General features: G+C 43.2%; 1 protein-coding gene across 1 annotated transcript in view; it reads left to right on the top strand.

Moving 5' to 3' along the window:
- The window catches only part of PCCB (propionyl-CoA carboxylase subunit beta), a 1,054,487-nt gene that overhangs the window by 469,613 nt on the left and 562,276 nt on the right, over window positions 1-22,598 (top strand). The window lies entirely within an intron of this gene.

Raw genomic sequence — 22,598 nt, forward strand, 5'->3', positions numbered from 1 at the left:
GAGGAAAGAAATCCTTCTCCCCATCTCCAGGTCTTACAATATCATAAGCAGTTCCCAAGTTATTCTCCCAAGCTCTGAGGCTCTGCTAGGAATAATTCTCCCTGCCCCTGCAGCAAACCCTCCTTTTCTCCAGACTGCAGGGTTGTGTCTTCCTGTTTACCCCCTAGGCACAGTGTGGCTCAGTGCCTGGCCCACAGCAGGTGCTTAATAAATATATATTGAAATGATGTATGGATGTGCCATATCTGCCCATCACCGATTCAAGATCATCTCTGGAAGTTGCAGAGAAGAAAAGGAATTGAAAAACATCTCTCCTCCCCGTGCAGTTTTCACATCATCACAGCACATTTCCAGAGGTTTATCTCCCTTACCTGGGTGTCCACAGACATGATGATCTCATAGGCTTGTTCACGCACCAGCTACCTTGCTGCAGGCCATCCCTCTGCCCGCAGCTGGTGAGGTCTCTGTGGGTCACAACCAGGCTCCCAGGAGGCTGAAATCCCCTCCTTGTGTCTCCTGGTTAGCAAGCAGCCAGCCTGCCCCGCCCACAGTCCTCCTCCCCTTCCATAAGGACACCAACTGGGAAAATGCAGAATTTAAATGATTCCACAGGAAGAAAATCAACATCTCTTCGAGATCAAATTCTAGGACCAGAGTAGAAACTGAACATTCTGGAAGCAATAATTGGTCTCATTTATCTAAATTTAGAAGGTCTAGAAAGGGAAAGAGTAACTATTAAGACATGTTATTTAGAAGAAGATAAGTCTTTAATCAAAGAGATGAGTCAAACCCAAACTCCAACCAAAATCCTGCTCAAGTCACGGGTTTGAAATCTAAGTTCCTTTGGGGATAAAAGTCAGATTTTATTTAACTTGAAAATGAATAAGAATGTTTACAGAAAAAATAAACTCCACCAACAAAAATAGGCCAACTGATAACTAAAAAACACCAAAAGTCATTAGTTGCAAATCAGAATATTTTGAATAAAAAGGATGCCTATGAGCTGAGAGACAGCTGAGTTCTTTGAGTTCACGGTGCTTTGAAATCACCTAGGACATGGAAGCAGATCTGGTGAATAGGCACCCACTGCCTTGCACTCTGATATCAGCCCCACCCTAGGTTTCCCTAGATGGCCTGGGTCATGCAGCTTATCCTCCCCAGCCTCAGTCTCCTGAATAGTAAAGTCGGATTGATACCCCCTCACTTCTTTCATCTTCAGTTCAGTTTCCTTTAACAAATCTTTCCTGAATGCCTGCCCTGTGCCTGGGGCTGTCCTAGGTAGTGTCAATACAAAATTGAATAAGACATTGTCCCTGTCATTCTGGAAACCCACTGTCAATGTGTAAGGGTGATGGTAGAGAGATGTCCAGGGTCCTAAAGCCTGGAGCTTGGGGGAAGTGGCACCCAGGATACTTCTAAGGCTAAGTGGGAGCTTGCAGGTGAAGAAGAAGGGAGGACATTACACTCAGAAAGAACCTTGAGGGGAGCACGGAGATGCAGGAGGTCATCTAGTGTGAGGGAGGAGCCCAGGGGATTGGGTCCCGTCAGAGCCCAAGGGCAGGAGAGGCAGGACGGGGCAGCCATGGGGAGGCACCAGGCCAGAAGCTGTGAGAGTTGAGCTAAGCATTTTAATGCTATCCTGCGGGTGGAGAAGCGCCATCTTAGGGTTTCCAGTATAAAAGTGACAGCTGTTTTGGCATTTTGGAACAATCATTTTTCCACAAAAAGGTATTGGGAAGACAAAATAAAATAACAAAGGAGAAAAAGGGCGAATCTAAAAACAATAAAAAGCCATCGTGAAATTGACTGCAAAAGTGACTTCACTTAAGAATATGGATCCCTGTTAAGAGTGGCCCCAGCCAGCCGGTGAGCTATGGGCCTGAACTCAGGAAGAAGCTGAGGTCCTCTCAGCACCCTGCCTCAGGATGCTGAAGACGTATGTCCTCAACCTGTCTTGCAGCCCCTGCAGGCTCCTGCTGAGATTTCCTTTACTGGGTATGTATCTATCTCTGGTCTGATGTATGCACCTTCATACCAAGTGGACCCTTTGGTAATCTGTACCTGGTACAGTCCACTGGGTGAACTCAGTGCTCTCCATCAATGTTTTGCTGATCTTCATAAAGTCCAAAAGGATAACATCCCTCGAGTCTTGTTAAGGATGCCCGAACTGGGAGGGTCCCAGGTACTTATAAAAAAGTCCAGATTCAAAGGCCGGGCGCGGGGGCTCACGCGTGTAATCCCAGCACTTTGGGAGGCCAAGGCGGGCTGATCACCTGAGGTCAGGAGTTCAAGACCAGCCTGGCTAACATGGTGAGTCACGAGGTCAGGAGATCGAGACCATCTTGGCTAACACGGTGAAATCCCATCTCTACTAAAAATATAAAAAATTAGCCGGGCGTAGTGGCAGGCAACTGTAGTCCCAGCTACTCAGGAGGCTGGGCAGGAGAATGGCGTGAACCCGGGAGGCGGAGCTTGCAGTGAGCCGAAATCGCTCCACTGCACTCCAGCCTGGGTGACAGAGCGAGATTCTGTCTCAAAAAAAGAAAAAAAAAAAGTCCAGATTCTGGCCCAGCATGGGTGCATCTGCACGTACACACAACATGAGTTTCAAATAGGGCCTGCCTAACCACCCGCTATAATGAAATTCTATGGGTTGTGTTAGTCATTATTTCTAACTATTGAGCTTCTGGAAATTCTACACCTTTCCAGATAAAAGATTGAGAGCTAAAAATGATAAGTCAGTCACAGAAAAATAGCTTCCAAATGCTATTTCTCTCTTGGTGTCTCTATTTATCTCTCTTTATTTTCCTTCATAATACTTATCATAATCTGATGATATATTATATACCTGTATGTTTGTTCATTATCTCTGTCTAAAAACTGTATAAAAAGAAAAAGATTCTGTCTATTTATTGCAATACCCTCAGAGCCTAGAACAGTATCTGGTCAAAGTAAAGTCTCAATAAATATATGTGGAATAAATAAATGAGTGACAGTAAGACACCTATAATCCACTAGCAGCCTTGATTTTTTTTTTTTTTTTAACTGTTCACTACCTCACCAAATGAGGAATTGGTACCGATTAGGGGGAAAAGCACAAATGACTGACAGGTTTTATTGTATTCATTCATTAACTCAAAAAAAAGTTTTTGAGAGCCCACAATATGCCAGGCATTTAAAGCAGCTTCAAAACTGGTATACAGGTTAAAAAATAGACACTCAGTTTCAAACAAGGGAAGGGAATATTGTGAAATCTGTAGCCTTCAAAATAGGAGGTCCAGGTCTCATACATCCTGGAATGTGAGGAAATTTCACCAAAATTACTTATTCACCATAATAGCAGAGGTGGGAGAGAAAGATGAAAGCTATCGATTGCCATAAATAGCTCTCCAAATCCTTTCTTTCATAACATCAATCATTTCAAAATAACCGAAAAATTAGGAGAAAGTCCCTAGTCAGTACAGAGGATACAGTGACTTTTAAAGAACTAAAATGCCAGGCAGAATTGAGAGCTTTCAACCTGAATACCAAATAGAAAGGTGCAAGAATACTATTGATGGAATGCATGCAGCTATAAGAAAAGCATTTGATATAGTGGTATAAAGTGTTACACTCAAAATTAATTCAAATTGGCTTAGTAAGGAGTGCTGCCACATAAATTTAAAACTCGCTCAAAGTCTGCAAACAAAGGGTGAAGACATGGAAATGTATTGGGTTGGGGGAGGCAGGGTGCACGGGGGTCATCTTTATTAATGATCTGAAAAACAGAGAGTAAACAGCATGTTAATGAAACTTGCAAATGACGCTAATTTGGGAGGTGTTGCTCTGATCACTGTGGACAGAGAGGGAATGTAAATGAACCTTAAGTGGTAATAAATATGAAGAGGAAATAACACAATGAGATTCAAGTCAGAAAATGCAAACCATGCCCAGTGCAGTGACTTGCCCACTCCCACCCCAGAGCTCTTTGCCCCTTATGTTTGCAGGATGGTGCTGTGGAGGAAAAGAACATAACGCTAATGCAAAAAGGTTTAATCTAACAAAACAGTTCTTACTTGTGCAATTTTTTTCACCGGCCCTTTAAAATTCCACAAAAGGCTTTCCCTGGATTCAGAGCAAGAGTAGTGCTCTTAGATGATGAGGCTCCATAAATTACAGTGCAGGAGAGGCTGTTAAAAGAAAACAACCAAATAATGAGGGGAATGGAGAGATTGATTTATAAGAAATGACCCAAAGGGGTAGATGTTTGTTAATTGATAGCTAAGTGGTAACATGATAATGACCTGCTGAGATCTCTCCATGACAAATAACCAAGGGGAAGAAATATTTAGTATCAGATGAGGAACTTCTTCATTCTCTCTGGCAGGTAGTGCCTCTCCCTGGGGGCTGCTATTGCACTGAGTTTTACCGGCCCAATTCTGATGGACTTCACCTCTGAGCAGCCCAAATGCTGGCCCTCTTCACCCTCCATAGTAAGATGATAGAAGAGACACTTTCTAAACACCCTCACTGCTTATCCCCACGTGCACTGCTTGTCACACCCTCCTCACTTTTGCTCCTGATCTGATGAAGGGCATCAGTTTGGGAAAGAAAGAATTCCAACAGGGCACAGACACACTGGGAATGGACACCAACTCCAGCAAAAGGACAGGGGTGGGAGGTGAGAGGCCTCAAGCTGCCATCCTCTTCTCAAACAAGCCTCCTCCCACTGCAAGAAAATGAATGTCATAGCTCTATGCAAATAGATAATTGTATGCAAATATGAGTTTTGATATGGTTTTTATTTCCCAGCAGGTTCAGCCACCCAAATTTATGGCTTCCAGCCGGAGATCTCTCTGGGCTGCGCCAGTGACAGATTGTGGATGGAAACTGTGCCAGATAATGTCTTGTGCTTCGTTCAATTCAGAACCCTAGGAAATCAAAGTGAAAGGAAGCTTAGAGGCTGTTTGTCCCACTTCTTTGTGTTACATTTGAGGACTTAGAACTTAATAAAAGTTTGTGTTGAATGTATATTTCCCTCAGGAGAGGCTGCCCGGGATTGAATGGCATTGTCTTAGTAGTAACACTAGCAGCTTAACAGAGACCTTGGCTTATTAGTCTCTGAGACCCAAGCAATGGTCTTCCCTCTAACCCAGCTACCTCAAGAAAACTGGGAACACTGGGACCTTATGCCACAGAAGCCAGGAAGCTTTTCCAATGACTGAAGCAGACATCTCAAACCTAGGATTTCTGGATAATTCCTAGATGGGTCTAGAATGTGGGCAGTCTTGGCAATTTTTTCATATGCCAACAATGGTACCCATAAGGCAAGCACCATAGCCTTCTCCACCCCTTTCCTGACTTTCCCAGGCCCCTGGCTGTGATCCTCTGTCACCATGCCTCTCCTTGGCCTCATATCCCCAGGGTTCTGATGCATGTTCAGAGAATACAGGCAGAGAATTACCACTCCTCATGCTTGGGCTAGCACAGAACATTCAAAGCATGTACCACCTTATTAGGTTACCTCAACCACCCTGTGAAGCAAGCAAGGCAGTTGTTAATAACCATCTCCATTTATTCAGTCAGCAAATATGTACTGAGCACCTGATATGTGCCAGACACCACTGGAGATACAACAACGAACAAAACAAGCAAAGCCCCCAATATCATTCCATGTAGAGAGAGATGAGCCTACTGGAGATACAGCAATGAGCGAAACAAGCAAATCCCCCAATATCATTCCATGTGGAGAGAGGTGAGGCAACCAGAAAACAAACTAGTATACACACAAAAATAAAATGGCTTCAGATGATAGTAAGTGCAATAAAAATAAATAAAATATGATAATGAGTAAAAATAATTGGGGGATGGGACAAGGGCAGCTGTTTTAAAGGGAGGACGGGAGCCTCTCTGAGAAGGCGTATCTAGCAGCAACTCATGATAAGAAGGAACCAGCCACGCACAGATCAGAAGATGGAGTGTTCTGAGAGATGGCAAGCACAAAGACGCTGGGGCCAGAATAAAGTCATGCTGTTTGAAAAACAGAAATTCCAGTGGCTGGAAGGTCATGAAGGAGATTGGCCTAGAGGAGGTAAAGCCTGGAAGTGGGCAGAAGCCAGATCATGCAGGAGCAGGTAGAAGAACATGGCAAGGAGTTTGAGAGTTGTTCTGAGGGCTGAAAGAAGGAACCTCTACTTTCCCCTTTCATTTTAAATGGACGATTCCCTAAATCTTAGAGGAGTTCCTTAGTGCCTCAAAATATCACTCAGCCAAGCAATGGAGCAGCCAGAACCCAAGCCCAGGAACTGTGACTAAGGTTCTGACCTCAAATTTTTTTTTTTTTTTTTTTTTTTTTTTTTGAGACAGAGTCTTGCTCTGTCGCCCGGGCTGGAGTGCAGTGGCACAATCTTGGCTCACTGCAACCTCCACCTCCCAGGTTCAAGTGATTCCCCTGCCTCAGTCTCCTGAGTGGCTGGGACTACAGGCACACGCCACCATGACTGTCTGAATTTTTTTTGTATTTTAGTAGAGACAGGTTTTCACCATGTTGGCCAGGATGGTCTCAATCTCCTGACCTCGTGATCTGCCTGCCTCAGCCTCCCAAAGTGCTGGAATTAGAAGCATGAGCCACCGTGACCGGCAGGGGAGATACCATGATCCCTTAAATAATTTCTAATGAGCACCTACGAAAGCAAGAAAAATTGGTCCTGTGTCAACATTCCCCCACCCCTTTCCCAGATCCTCTGATGGGGCCAGGTGGCAAGAGGGCAGGTTCCTCACACAGGCCAGAAGCCCTCAAAAAATGGATGCCTCCAAACTAGAACTGCACCCTTCCCAGCTCCTACTAAAATGAAAGTAAATGAGGGGCAGTTGGAAATGCACATCAATGTCTAAGGAGGAGCCAAGAACTGCCCAGATAAATTTTTGTTAAGTTCTAAAAGAAGTCAATGGCTGCCTTGTAGGCACCCCACGCAATCTTTTCATGTCATCACACCCTGGCAGGATGGTCAAACATGGCTGTCTCACACTGGATGACGGATGCAGGAAACAAGGAAGGAGGAGGATTCTGTTGGTCCAGAGAAGACTGTCTCACTAAGACTCTGTCCCCAGGCTGGTAAGACCCTGCAAATCAAACCATGGAGCCCAGTATCTGCCATGGTTCATCCCTGTCTGACCCACCCTTCATCCTTCATGCTGTGGTAACGTCAGAGACCCACTTGTGAGGCCACAGTGAGTGCAGAAAAGCCAACAGAGCCATTACCCCTGTCTCAGGATGCTGCCCGCTACAAACTCCCATTCTCCAGCCCTCAACTCCCTGCTCATCCCTGCTTGGCTCCCAGATGCTCTGACTCACTATCATTTGCGACCCTCCTCCTTGTCAGTCTCATTCAGAGTCCCTTCTCTAACTTCTAAATCTTAGCCCAGAGACTCAATTCTCTCTCCTAATTCTAGACAAAGGAGCTTCCATCCAGGGCCCTAGATTCAGGCTGGTGGGCTCTCTAAGTCTTCCCACCAGCACCACAGTCCCCTTCACTGTCTGCCTTGAGTTTGGCTCCCACTGGGTTCTCTCTGCACAGCCAGGTCCCAACTCATCAAGTCTGTCAGTACCTGATGCTCCGAAAGTCCCAGAGGCCTGGGCTGTTGACATGATTTAGGTGATCAGGTCCCACAGGCTTCCTCACAGGTCAGGGTTCTCTAACAGCTCTCATTGGTGTCTGAATCCAAATAAGAGCTCAAAGCTGTGTAAAGTCAGGACCACCAGTGCTACTGTAAACTTCCAAGTTCACACTGGCTTTACTTTCGGACAGCAGTCAAGGGTCAATGGTGAATCTCAGGATTCTTTAAAAATCTGTCCCAGGATTTTGATTGGATCTATAAGAAATTGAGAGAAGCCTGAGTTCTGGACTGGGCATTGCCTAAAGCCAGAAATTCCTTCTCACAGCCACTATTCTGGGTCTTCATATCCCCTTCAGGATCCTCCAGGAAGTTACTAGCATATCAGGGATAGGGTTTCTCTATTCCAGAGATCCGAAAACATAGTCATCCTCTATGGCAAGCTCTGGGGCTTCAGAAAATTCACTACAGACCCTAATGATGGTCCTGAGGAGCCAGCTTCACTAGCAGAAACCTTTATGGTCAGAAGTCTCTGCTCAGAAGTACACTGATCCCATAGGGACATCTGTGCCCATATTAGAAGTCCAGCTTCTGGAAGTGCAGTCCTCTAGCCAAGACAGTGAGGGCAGTGGAAGTGGTGGCTGGAGTAGCATACACCAGTCCTCTCTGGGGCATGGAGGGAGAATGACCTTGAGCTCTGAGTACTCTCTGAGTCACAGGTAGGTAGTGGCTCTATAAGTCTCAGCCCTGGAAGTGAAGATGGGTTGAGTACCAAAGAGCTCCCAGCCTCATCTGCCTCACCAACCCCTGGCTTGGCCCCAGAGCCCTAACATGAGGCTAAGATTTCATTAGAAGCTACACATCAAGTTCTAGGGCCCCTCCTTCAATGTGCCCATGGTCACTGTGATAGTTAATTTCATGTGTCAACTTAACTGGATCAGAGGGTGCCCCGATAACTGATTAAACACTACTTCTAGGTGTGTCTGTGAAGGTATTTCCAGTGAGATAAGCATTTGACTCAGTGGACTAAGTAAAGTAGATTGCCCTCCCCAATGTGAGTGGCCACCCTCCAATCCACTGATGGCCTGAATAGAACAAAAGGCAGAGGAAAGAGGATTCACCCCTTTTTCTGCTTTGCTGCTTGAGCTGGAACATCTCTCATCTTCTCCTGTACTGAGATTGGAATTTATGCCATTGGTTCCTCTGGTTCTAAGGCTTTCAGACTCAAACTGAATTATACTAACAGTTTTTCTGGGTCTCCAGCTTACAGCTGGTAGACCATGGGACTTCTCAGCCTACATAATTGCATGAGTCAATTTCTCATAATAAATCTCCTTTCATTAATATATATATATGAATATATATATGTATATATACACACACACCCCAATAGGAGATCTATAGATATGGAAAAGTCTATATAGAGATATATAGATGTAGATGTATATTAGTTCTGTTTCTCTGGAGAACCCTGACTGCTAGTCACCTCACCAGCAAGAGCCACAGGATCCAGTCAGTTCCTGGCAGTAGCGTTAGGCCCTGTCACAGGGCTTAGCCCTACAAGGGCCCTAAATAAATGCCTAGTGAATAAATGGATAGTTGGAATGGCCATTTGTCCATCATCTTTTGTTCATACATCCTTATCTGCTTGTCCCTAGTGGGATGCCCCTGAGGTCAGAGATATCGTTGGTCAGGGACAGTCACACCACAAGAATTCCACAAGGCCTTCATGATTGAATAATACTGGTTTGCGGGGAAAGCCAGGGGACTTGTGTTCTGGTCCCAGTACTGTCAAATTCCCTGTCTGAGCCTTGGCAAGTCTGTCCCTCTCTTAGCCTCTGGCTTCTCACCTCTGAATTATAGAAGGTGCTGAAAGAAGACACTGTTTCTACAATTCCTGGTACACTTGCAGGTGTGCCTCTTCTGTCTGGTCCCTTCTCAGACCTCCCCCTTTTGGAGACTGAACACCTATTTCCATGCCCCTCTTAGGGCTCATCACTGACTCTGAGTTGACAAGTGGAAACTGGCCACAGAAGCTAAGCTGAGACCTTCTGGGGGATGCAGAGGCCTTTGGGATTGACGGGCCCTCCAGCATGGCACTTACAAATAGAATTTCTCATGTCTCCCAGTGTTCCCGATCAGAACAACTCTCAGACAGTCTCATTCTTACTCCCCAGTCTCCAGGTTCCCAAACTATGAGCAGGAAAGGGCTTTGAACTATATGATGGGGTCAGTAGCACTTGCCTCATAGAAACATTGTGATTATTAAGTGAGACACTGTAAGCAAAGCATTCTGCACAATGTGAGCACTCAGCAAACATTACCTTTTATTATTTCCTTTCCAGTTTCATTTCCAGGACACACTTTCTGCAATTCCCTTCTCAGTTCTTGGTCCTCCTTTCTTGTGTGCTATACTACCATGGTGACAGCATCTCCCCAACGGGGCCCTTAGACTTCAGGTCAAGGTCAACTCTGGTTTCTCTCTGTGTCCTCGGGGTCACCATGGGACCTGGCACCAGGTAGTCTTAGCAAGTGAAAGAGATGCTCTTTCTTGAGACATCAAGGTGGGAGCCTTGCTTCCCACCTGCTTCCCATTTATCACACCAGAGGAAGGTAGAGGTACCAGGAGGAAGGAACTGACATCTTGGTTGTACATCGTCAGTAGGTCAGACATTATGCTAGATTCTCACTCCATGCTGGAGTGAAGGGACTTGTGACCAATTATTCATTATAGCCGCAGACCTCAAGAAGCTTAAAATCTGCACTTTGACTGAAGCCGATGAATGGAAAACAGATAGCCTCATGGTAGGCACAAACCTCAATCCACAAATCTGGGGGTATAAGAAATCTTACTCTATTTTCTACAGTTTAACTTATTTCTAACTTTTCCAACAGGTTAATCAAATAGGTTGGGGTTTGCTGCAAGGAACAAATTAACCCTGAAATCTCTGTGAAACAACACTGGCTTATTTCTAATTCATGCTACATGTCTAGCACAGGTCAGCTGGAAAGCTGTGCCTTCTACAGTCACTCAGGGACCCCAGGATATGAAAGACTCTCCTCTGTCCTCTCAATATGGTGACAGAAGTAAGAAGCTGGAAGGTCACAGAAGACCTTTATCTGCCTTAGCACAGAAATGATTCGTGTCACTTCCATGCATAGCTCATTGATCAGAACTAGTAGCTTGTCCTCCCTTAAATGCAAGAGACTTAGAGTCTTCCTATGTGCTCAGGAGGAAAAATGAAACAGCATGTGGTCTCTCCAACACTGAGTAAACCTCTGTTTCCCACTCCCATAGGTTGTGACACATTTCTAAGTTCTTACCTTGTGCCAAGATATTGAAGAGGGGGATTCCCACCTGTATACATGAGTTAAGAGTGAGATGTCTGCTGTCCCTTTCCATGTGGCCCCTTCATGACTTGCATCTCTCTATTTCTGTTCCAGTCTTGGTATATGAACTTCTTCCTTAAAAGTGGCGGGCGATCCCATCTGTACCATGCAGCTGGCTTCACTGAGAGTGACCTCACTGCCTCCCAGTGGCATAGCAAGGAAGCTGGGCTCAGCTCTTTGTTATTCTAGGCTCTTCAACCTCTTTCTCCTCCCATTCCCCAGCCTGAGGGAATAAGTTCCAGGGTGAGGTTGAAGGTGGAGTGGGGGGAGCCTATCCCCTTGTGTTTTTTCAAGAGGCTTTTTATCTACCATCTCCCTTTAAAAAAAACAGGTTTCTTAAAAAAACAAAAAAAAAGACCTAGAAGGGAATTGTTTTGCTGACAACATCTGCCTTTTACCCTATTATATACCTTCCTTGAGGCAATGAGCACAGAGCTTGTGTGAATAGGAAGAAAGAATAGGGGAAAATGCAAAAATGAAAAAAGACGTAAATTAGAGCTGCAAAATCTTACCCAGACACACACACAAATAGCACCTTCCTGGGCTTGGAAAGGAGGAACTACTCCACAGGTTAGGCCCAATTTCAGGAGAGGATGAGCATGTGCCTATCTGCCCCAGCGACCAGAGGGGCATTTCAGCATGGTGATTCCAAGGCAGTCTTAGACCCTCAAATAATGGGAGGCTTGGAGCTCTCCATTGTTAATGAATAGAACCCAAAACACACAACTGACCTCATAAGCATGGGGCTGGGAACAGGGAGTCAGGTTCTCCCGAGAGCATCACCAGCAATGGAAACTGCTACACAGAGATACCAGGGTGTGGGCTCTGTTTCTGTGCTCAGAAAGGACAGTGTTTTAGCTGAGACACACTGCATCGGACACACCAAAGGAGGGGATTGATGAGGAGTGTCTAGGATACACGAGGTAAGGCACAGAGTCAGAGGAAGAGGAGCCCCTGTCAGAAAACTGTGGGAGGCTTTGGTCCCATAGACCCATCATAGGTGCCCAAATATATCATCTAGAGGAAGAGAAGTTCTGACCACCATGGCCCATGGCTGCCCAACAGAGAGCCCTTTTTTGGTACTGAATCCTTCCCTCATGCCTGGAAAAGGGATGACTAAATGTATAGCCACTGAGATATTTCAGCTAAATCTAGTCTGTTATCCTCAAAGGAATTCGATTTCTTTAAGATTCACTTTGGATGGCTTAAATTCCCATACCTATTTTATTGTTGACATGAGGCACTGGGCATAGTGGTGGCTTTTAATGTTTCTTTGTTTATTTTAAGCTCACCACTGGCTTTCATGCGGATTTAAATTGAATCACTCTACCCAGCAGTGCGCTTCTTTATTGTTTAAAAGCTGATCACATCTCTTTCTGAAAAGCACAGCATACTTGTTACCCTTGCTACAAAGCAGCCACGATTTAGTGAGCTGAAAATCAATATGTGATTGAATCCAACATGTGCTCTTCTCTGGAATTCTTAGTCTTTCAACTGATAGTCCCACGTCACTGTCCCACCCAGGCATTTACTTTCAAAATCTGGAGAGAAAAGAATCCATTTTCCAATGAATGAAAAAAAAACAAAATAACACTAACAGAATGATTTCAAACACCAAAGAGAGATTCAGCATTACTTGGGAGCTGAGCAGACAATCCTTGGGCAAGGAAATAAATGACAAGTTTTAAACTAAACCAGAGGTCTACTCTATAATGTTCAGCTAGCTAGGAGTCACTGTCTGGAACCTAATATGAATTTGCTTTTAAGATGTCTTATCTCTTACATATATTTTAAAATGCATGATCCGGAAGATTTGGCACCTCTTCTATAAAGACATTCTTCTAGAACTCACCTGGTTTAGAAAGTGCAGCTGCTAAGAAATGCTGCTCTCCTTTGGTCATGAATTTCAGAGAAGAGGAAGAAGAAATGAGGCTATCATTGCCTGGTGCCCCCAGGATAAGGAGAGAGCCCCAAGGTCAGGGAAATTTGCCCATCCCCAGTCCCAATTTCACTGAATGGAAGGCTCTGTAACAGAAGAACAGGGCTAGGGAGAAGCCAGATTTGACTTTTCCTGTTTCATTAAACTGGGTTACCAAGCCTAGGAAAGGTCTAAAGGAAAAGGTTTTGCTCCAGCTCCCTCTGTGTGAGATGGGAGCACTCCCCTGAGAAGTCAGCTAGACAAAATGGAAAGTCTGTTTAAAGGACACTGAACCAACGCACCTCATTTCTGGCTAATAAAAGAGCCCAAAGACAAGACAAAAATGCATGAGTAAAGTTCCTGAAGACTTTTGAATGTGGATGTTAAGGTCGGGAGAGTGGAGAAAGACAGAGGAAGAAGAATTTAACTCAGGTTGGAAAACATGGTTAAAGGCCACAAAAAGGTCAACGTGTTTAGTACATAACATGATGAAAGCACATACATTGATGTTGTCTGATTCCTGCATAGTGCATGGTGTTTCATACCAAGTATGCCTACTATAACTGTTGTTTAATTTATAGTTTTTCACTCCAAACCAAAAAGTAGCTCTAGCTATAGTTAGTATACCTGAAATGTAGTAATCACTAGGCTTGAAGAAGGCATTAAGACCTTTGCTGTCTAGAGAGAGACCATTTGATATGGTTTGGCTATGTCCCCACCCAAATCTCATCTTGAATTGTAGCTCTCATAATCCCCACATGTCATGGGAGGGACCCAGTAGGAGGTTATGGAATCATGGGGGCAGGTTTTTCCTCCTTGCTGTTCCTGTGGTGGTGAATAAGTCTCAGGAAATCTGATGGTTTTATAAAAGGGCAGTTACCCCACACACGTTCTCTTGCTTGTAAGACGTGCCTTTTGCTCCTCCTTTGCCTTCCACCATGATTGTGAGGCCCCCCCAGCCATGTGGAACTGTGAGTCCATCAAGCTTCTTTCCTTTATAATTTACCCAGTCTCCGGTTATGTCTTTATTAGCTGCATGAGAACAGACTAATAAATACACCATCATATAGTGGTAACTACTTTTTTTTCTGTTGCTTAGCCTGGAGTGCAGTGGCATGATCAGAGCTCACTGCAGCCTCGACTCCCAGGCTCAAGCAATCCTCCCAGCTCAGCCGCCCAAGTAGCTGGGACTACAGGCAGGTGCTACCATGCTTGGCTAAGTTTTTTTTATTGTTTGTAGAGATGGGGTCTCTCTATGTTGCCCAGGCTGGTCTCAAACTTGTGGGCTCAAGTGATCCTTCTTTCTTGGCCTCCCAAAGTGCTGGGATTACAAGTGTGAGACACCACACCCAGCCTGTGGTAACTATTTTAAATTGCCTATAGGTCACTAAAGTTCAATAGATGAAGCAAGGACAGATAATGGTGGTCACTGTAAGCCACAGAGATGAGTTAGATGGGAAGGGGAAGAAACAAGGAGAGGAATCATTTGGAGTTTCAGATGGATGAAATCTGTGTAAGACAAAATATTGTTCTGTCAGGTAAAAAGCCAACAAAGACCCTTCAGATCTCAAATACTACAGCTAACTCCAGGACTGGAAGTGAACCATCATCCTCGGTGACACAAACACTATGAAGGGCTTCTGTTTATAATGGCAGATTGAGCAAGCACTGAAAACCTCTCTTCCTTATCTAAATGCATAGAAATGATAGAAAATATATATTTAAAAACACAATGCTATGGTTAAAACCTAGGAAAGTATATATCCACAAGCCAACTTTTAAGAGTATTCCTAAACCAGAGAACAATATAGCAGCCCATAGGACATGTGTGGGTACAAGATTAGAGGTGAGTCATCACCGGCATGGCTCCTGTATGGAGTCAGAGACTAGACCCAGGTAAAAAGGAGACAGAACCATGTATCACAAAGCCTTCCCCATGAACAAGGAAAAAATTGCCCTCATGGGTAGAGGTTCATCATAAGTGGTCCTTGAGTGCTCTGAACAAGATCAATCTCCCCAAAAAATGTCACAGTTGAGAAAACAACACAACCTTTCTACCTAGAGGCTGCCACAACTCGGAATATACGAAAGACAAATTACCCACAAAGACTAACTTACAACCTAAAGTTACTACATATATGAGGAGTACCAACTCCATGACATACAAATGGGAAAACTCAAGAGATTTAAGATCTTAGGCCTAAGGAAACAAATATAATAAAGCATCTAATATATTTAAAGTCCTTAAAAAGATTTTTCAATATTATTTATGAAAAAGAACAAGGATATTATGAAATAAGAGCAGGTACTAATAAAACAAGTTGTTAAAAATATAGCTACTTAAATAAAAATGAATAATTTAATGCTTCCAGCTAAAATGGAGTAGCAGGGATTGGATATACCTTCTAGCATGAAACAACTAAAAACTGAAAATATATTAAACGACAGTTTTTAAGACATTGCATATCAGACAACAAAAGTCAGTTATCTCTGTGAGACAGTAAACAAACAAGGGGAGCCCCATGAGTACCCAAACTTACAGTGAATGCATGCAGACCACCATGCAAGGAAGAAGAACACAGGCAGAGCCCATGAGACTCCTTGAGATAAGGACACAGAGTTGGAGTCAGGTAGACCAAGTCAGTGAGAGTATCAGAGTACTCACAATACCAGAGAGGAGGAGCAGCAAGAAAGGGAACCCCAAGGATAGGTAGAAGGTCTTCCATGTGCGTTCATCAGACTACTAATCAGCAAATGCATGTGAAAAGACTACCTGAAGCCAGGGAAGGAGCCTTCCAAGAAGATTAGAAGGGCCAGTGTTTAGTGGTCACACACGGCCAGGAATAGTGCCTGTTCCTACCAGCCAGACTGCTGTGAATAAATTTGAACCTTAAAGAGTCAGTCCCTCAAGATAGATCCTGAGAGGCTAACTGGGCCTAAATTTAAAATAGAACCAAGTAGCTATTTGCTGACCAGGGGTCACACATGTACTCTGAGTTCTCTGAAAATCGGTACCTTTTTATCTTTGGAACTTTCAGAGCTCACCTGAACCATTCAATCAGAGATCACCTGTTTTGGCTAATCGGGGTTCAACTGTATTGACAAATCAGGGCTCAGTTGTTTCAGCCAATGAGAACTCAACTGTATCAACCAATCAAAACTAGGCAAGTTTCCATCTTACATATGCATAAGTGGACCTAATTGGGAACCTGGGTAGGAACTTTTGCTATAAAACCTGAGCCTTCTCTTTGTTCTATGGAACCCACCTTCATTTTGCACCAGAGGCTACATTTCCCTGGTTGCAAACCATTCAATGGAATAAAGTCTCTTTTCTCCAAGTTGCTTTTCAGAGAACTTTTGTCACACTGGAAAACTTTCTAATTAATGAACTGTTTGGTAGCATATTTAGACAGGTTTTTTTTCAGTACTGGAGAAAATTTGTTCTAGATTAAATATTGCCCTGGTCTTGTAAAACAAATGTTAAAGCAAAAATGATCAAACTGCTTCTAAGTAGTTTAACTGCATCTCACATGAAGCTAAGAATAGTTACAAAAATATTAAAATCTCAAACACCCAAGAAGGTAAAATTTACTCCAATAAAAAAATAAACAAGCATGCAAAGAAGCAGGAATATACAACTAATAATAATGAGGAAAAACAATCAATTGAAACAGAATTTGCTTCAAGAGACATTAAAAACAGTTGTTACAATTGTATTCCATATGTTTAAAAGGCTAAAGAAAACATTGACCATGGAAGATATTTTAAAACCCAAATCAAATCCAGAGATGAAAACAATCAAAGCCTGAGATTTAAAATAATGATAATAAGAAATCTGGATGGGTTTAATGGTAGATTAGATGTAACAAAAGATTAGTAAAATTGAAGATATAACAATATAAAATGATCCAAAATTATGCCCACAAGAAAACATAGCTATATTAATAGTCATGTTAAATATTAACGGGCTGAATCCTCAAACGAAATTTTGCAAAGATTATCAAATCAGATAAAAGTATCAAAATTCAACTATAACTGCTTATAAGAAACACCCCACTTTAAATATAAAGATACATAATACCGGTCAAGAGAAAACAGGAATGACAATATCATAGAACATATTTTAGAGCAAATAACATTAACAGAGATAAACATTTTATAATGATAAAGAGGCCAATTCATTAAGAAAAAATAATAAGCCTAAATATTTATGTACCTGATAGCATAGCTTCAAAATGTAGAAAGGAAAGAGTGATAAAACTTCAAAGAGAAATAGACAAATCTAGAATATAAGTTGAAAATGTTAATAACTCTTTCTCAACAATTGATAGAGGAAGTAGACAGAAAATCTGTAAGGATAGAGAAGACTTGAACATTATCAACAAACTTAACCTAAATGATATTTATAGAACTCTCCAACCAATAGCAGAGTACATACTTTTTGAGCGTACACATGATAGACCATATTATAAGTCATAAGACAAGCCTCAATACTCACTCTGTTGCCTGGACTAGAGTACAATGGCACAATCATGGCTCACTGCAGCTTCAAACTCCTAGGCTCAAGCAATCCTTTCACCTGAGCATCCCAAGTAGCTGGGACTACAGGCATACATACACCACCAAGTCTGTTTTGTTTTTTGTTTGTTTGTTTGTTTGTTTTACTTTTGTAGAGTCAGGGTCTTGCTATGTTACCTAGGCTGGTCTCAAACCCCTGACCTCACACAATCATCCCGCTTCAGCCTCCCAAAGTGTTGGGGTTACAGGCATGAGCCACCATGCCTGGCCAGCCTCAATGCATTTTAAAAGATTAAAGTCATAAGAAGCATGTTGTCTGAACACAAAGGAATTAAGTTTGCAGTCTTTGTGTCATTGGATCAGGTAAAGATTTCTTAGGTGCATGCCCAGAAAAATAGTGTGGCCTGGAGTCGAGGGCTAGCATGAAAGTGCAGAAACAATAATGCTCACCAAAGATCATCATGGTGACTGGTAACAAATGGGTAGAAGAGGACCTCTAAAAGAAAGCTCCAAGATTTCAAGGCTGGAAAGCTAGAAGTACAGCATTACACATAGGGGCAGAAAAACTGTGATAGAAACCAATTTGAGAACAAAGATAATATCTTCTGTTTGGGTCAGGTTGAGTCTGAGCAAATATAAAACCTCTAATAGGAAGCACAACAGACTGCAAGGGGTATGCAACTAGAGACTCAGGGGGTCCAGAATTTTGGATACATTATTAGTGTGGTTTAAGCTGTAGGAATAAGGGATGCTCTGGGGGAAACACAATAGGGAGAGAGAAGTTGACCAGGGACAAAGTTGTCCAAGCACATTTGAGCTCAAAGAAGAAATTGCCAGGAAGTAGGAGACATGAACAGATGGTATTACTGTAAAAGCCAAGGAGACAGGCAATAGTTTCAAGAAGGAAAGCCTGATCATTGTGTGGGTCACTATCGAATAATACAGGTTAAGGAAATGAAGATAGAAAAAGCTATTGGCTTTGGGACTTTAGTCAGCTCGGACTGCTAAAACAAAATACCATAGACTGGGTGGCTTAAACAATAGGCATTTATTTTACATGTCTGGAGGCTGGAAAGTCCAAGATCAGGGTGCCAGAATGGCTGGATTCTTGGCAATGCCGCTTTTCCTGGCTTGGAGATGGCCACCTTCTCACTGTATCCTAATGATGGAGAGAGGAAACTCTGGTGTCTCGTTCTTTTTTTTTTAAGGGCAGTAGTCTCATCAGTTACCTCCCGAAGACCCTATTTCCTAATACCATTATATTGGGGCTTTAACATACGAATTTGAAGAAGTGGGGACGGTGACACAAACCTTCAGATTATAACAGAACCAGAGTCCAGTAGTGTCCTTTCATGAAACCAGTCTCAGTATAGTGGCAAGGGGAACTCTAAAATGCAGTGAGCTAGTGCAGAGGGAATGGAGCCACAGATGTGGGCCATCCATCCTGGAGGTTTGGCATTGCACGGGAAACCTTTGCATGCCAAACACACCAAGCACCTCAACATTCCTTCAATCCATCAGGCCCTTTCACACCTCACTCTCTTCCTGCTGCCTGGAATCTTGTGGGTAAAAACTTGTTCTTTTCCTGCTCAGTAAATTTTTCCCCTTCTGGGAACAAAACCTCTTTTCTGTTACCCTACTTTCATCCTTCTGGACAGAGTAGGTGTTCAGGAGTAGGCACATGACTATGTGTAGAGTCAACTGGAAGATGGATTTAAATGCTGGAAGAGGGCATAGGGTCTCTCTCCTTGTGAAATCGGGAGTAGAGCTAAAACAGAGAAGAAGGTGAAAATGGAGAGAGAGAGAGAGAGAGAGAGAGAGAGAAAGAAGAAAACAGAGATACTTTTAAGAGAAAAACAGATCCTCAACAACATTATGTAAACCCCTTATTCCAGTCATGTCTAAAATCATGCCCTCTTCTTTATGACATGAGCTAATACAGTTCTTCTTTTCTTTGAGTTAGTTTGATTTGATTTTCTATCACTTGCAACTAAAAAAGTCCCAGCAAACAAATGTCCCCTACCCTTTCCTCTCCCCCTTTCTTTACCTTGAAATTTCTTACCTATCTTTCAAGTCTCAAGTATAATGTTACTTTCTCGGTGATGCCCCTGGGGTGTGATGGTAAACTGGCTCTAAAAAACACAAGCCCTGTTTTGTTCGTGTTTTCTCACCTGTGTATCCCAGCACACACACTGTGTGACATCATCATTGGTTACATTTTTGTCCTGCTGCTCAATTGTGAGCTCCTCAAAGATAGGAACTGTGTCTTCTTCACCATCTTCCCAGAGCTAGACTTGTAGGAGGTGTCAATAAATACTTATACAATGAGGCTAGATAGTTATAGCAGCAATGAAGCCAAGTGAATAAGGTAAAAGAGGCCTGTGGATATTTGAAGGCGGAAAAAGTTGCTAACAGAGAGAAAAATAAGGGGAAATATTTAAAACTCTGGCAAGGGAAGAAAGCAAGGTGTTTCAGGGGCTAGAAGAGATAGTAGTAAGAGGCAAGATGGACAATTTGAAAGGAAGTGATGAGAATCTGGGTGTGGAAACAGAAATGTGCCAAGACAAGGAGGGGATAAATTAGAAGAGGGTTTTCCTTGTTCTAGGGAAGTCAGAGACAAGGAGAGAGGGCAGAGAGGGGCTGGGAGTGGGACCAGACAATCAGGTCCAGAAGAGGTGCAGGGATTCAAGACAGGACAGAGCAAAGCTTCAGTTCAGCTGAGCTGAACGACTTCCATTTTAGTCATTCCCATGTGTACAGTTCTGCATTGTGTTCAACTTCACAATTTCCAGCAATGACCTAGAAACCATACTAAAGCTGCAATTACTCTCTGAGAATAAGAGGCTAGGCAGTTATCCATCGCTTCCCCCAAACACATCTCATTCTCTTGATTTACTTTTCCAAGGCCATGCCTGACAGTGCTTCTGGAGCAACTACACAGGACAGCCATGCCCAGCTAGTGAGAGCAGCAGGGGAGAATTAAACTCAGCCAACTGCAGCCGGCAGGGAGTTACACCACGTTGCCCTGACAACTAATGGGCAGAGCTAGTGAGAGATAGATGGAGATGGCTGAGGTCAATGGGTAATAAAATTCTAGTTAAAGGCCGATTTTTCTCTCCTTCATTTCTGCTGATATAAACATGAGGAAAAAGAAAAGATAATTGGGAGGCAGATTTTTCCAGTTCCCATAGGAGCTACAGATTCTAAGCATAAGACCCTGGGTTGAATTGAGGATAAAACCAGGAAATACCTAGATCCTCAAAGATCCTGCTCAGGAATGGCTGCCCTCAAAACACAAACCAAAGGCATTGGGAAGGAAGTACATAAGTGAGTCTCTTTCATTGAGTGTCTACTGTATGTAGAACATGGCCCTAGGAGATGTTAACCAGAAGTCTCAGGAGACATTATAGGCCCCCAAGGTGCAGCCCAAATCTTATCTCTGACATTTACTGCCCAAGCAACCCTACCAGATACCAGACCTATTTGAGTCTGAGTGGTATAACGGATATATCAGTTCTTGTCTCACAGGATTATATGTTGGCCAAGGAGATAATGAGAGTAAAGGCGGTAGCATAGTTGTCTCATGCATAAAGCACAGAATGAATGGCAGCCCAAAATAATAGATGACATCACTGAGCCCCTACCCTATGTATATTAGGCTGTTCTTGCATTGCTATAGAGAAATGCTGGAAACTTGGTATTTATAAAGAACAGAGGTTTAGTTGGCTCACAGTTTTGCATGCCTTGTGGAAAGCATAGTGCTGGCATCTGCTTGGCTTCTAGGGAGGCTTCAGGAAGCTTACAATTATGGTGGAAGGCAAAGGGGGAGCAGGCATGTCACATGGCGAAGGCAGAAGGAAGTCAGAGAGAGAGTGGGCGGGCAGGTGCCACACACTTTTAAATGATTAGATCTCATGTGAACTCAGAGCCAGAGCTCACTTATCACCAAGGGGATGGCCCAAGCCATTCATCAGGGATCCACCCCCATGATCCCAACACTTGCCACGAGGTCCCACTTCCAACACTGGGGATTACATTTCAACATAAGATTTGGGTAGAGACAAATATCCAAACTATATCACTATGCTAGCACTATTTTCAAATCTTTACACATGTTTTCTTACAATATCCTATGGGACAGGAACTGCTACATACCCATTTTACAGATAAGGAAACTGAGGCAGAGAAAAGGTAATGTTCCTGCTCAAAATCACATAGAGAGTAAGTGGCAGAGCCAGGGCTTGCACCCAGACAATCTGGCTCCAAACCTGGGCTCTACAACATCAACAACACAGAGGAGTCATCAAAAATGAAGATGCAGAAAGAATACTGAGATATTACTTACATATCTTTGCATACACATATATAAAATAGTTCTAGAAGGATACACAATTTAAAAATTGTAACGTTGTTTGCCTCTTGGAAAGAGAAAGGCAAAGAAGGGAAATTTTCTACTGTATATTTCCTGTGAATTTTTAACCATAGGAAGGGATTGCTTATTTTAAAAATGAATGAATTAAATTAAAATTTAAAAATAGAGGAGCAGGGCAGGAGAAGTCACTCTGAATACATTTATTTCTGCAAACATTCATTGTATGTGAAAAAACAGGCTCCCATTCTCTACTCCCTGACATGACTGTGGAGGAAACAGGCCCATGAACAGATGACTAGAGAACATGGTGACAGACATTCATACAGGTGAATATAATGTGCTGCATAGCCCCTGAGGAGGACATGAAAAATTCTGCACGGAGAGAGGAAGTCTGGAAGGCTTCACAAAGGAAGGACTTCTAAACAGATCTTTCCAGAACTTATTATCTTAAGTCAAGTCATATGTGCCCATGGGAAGTTACTTAACCTCTTTAAGCCTCAATGTTTTCTGCAAACATTCACTGCATGTAAAAGAACAGCTGGGTGAAGAAGCTGGGATTTGAAGCCAGCCCTCACCAGAAATCACTGCCCTCAGTCATCTTAATCCTCTGGTGGCACCTCTAAAGAGACAGGAAAGATGGGGTCATGAAGGCAGATGTGGTCCCTGCTGAGGATCTAAGCAGAAGATGAGCTGTGGCCAGTCAAGTTGAGTGGGAGATGGAAGGACATCAGGTGGGGAGTCGGTCCAATTCCAGAGTCCCCACTGTGTGATGTCCTCAGCCAATTTCTCTGGGCTTTAATTTCTACC

The sequence above is a fragment of the Macaca thibetana genome, chromosome 2, assembly GCF_024542745.1.
Source record: "Macaca thibetana thibetana isolate TM-01 chromosome 2, ASM2454274v1, whole genome shotgun sequence".
Taxonomy (NCBI): Eukaryota; Metazoa; Chordata; class Mammalia; order Primates; family Cercopithecidae; genus Macaca; species Macaca thibetana.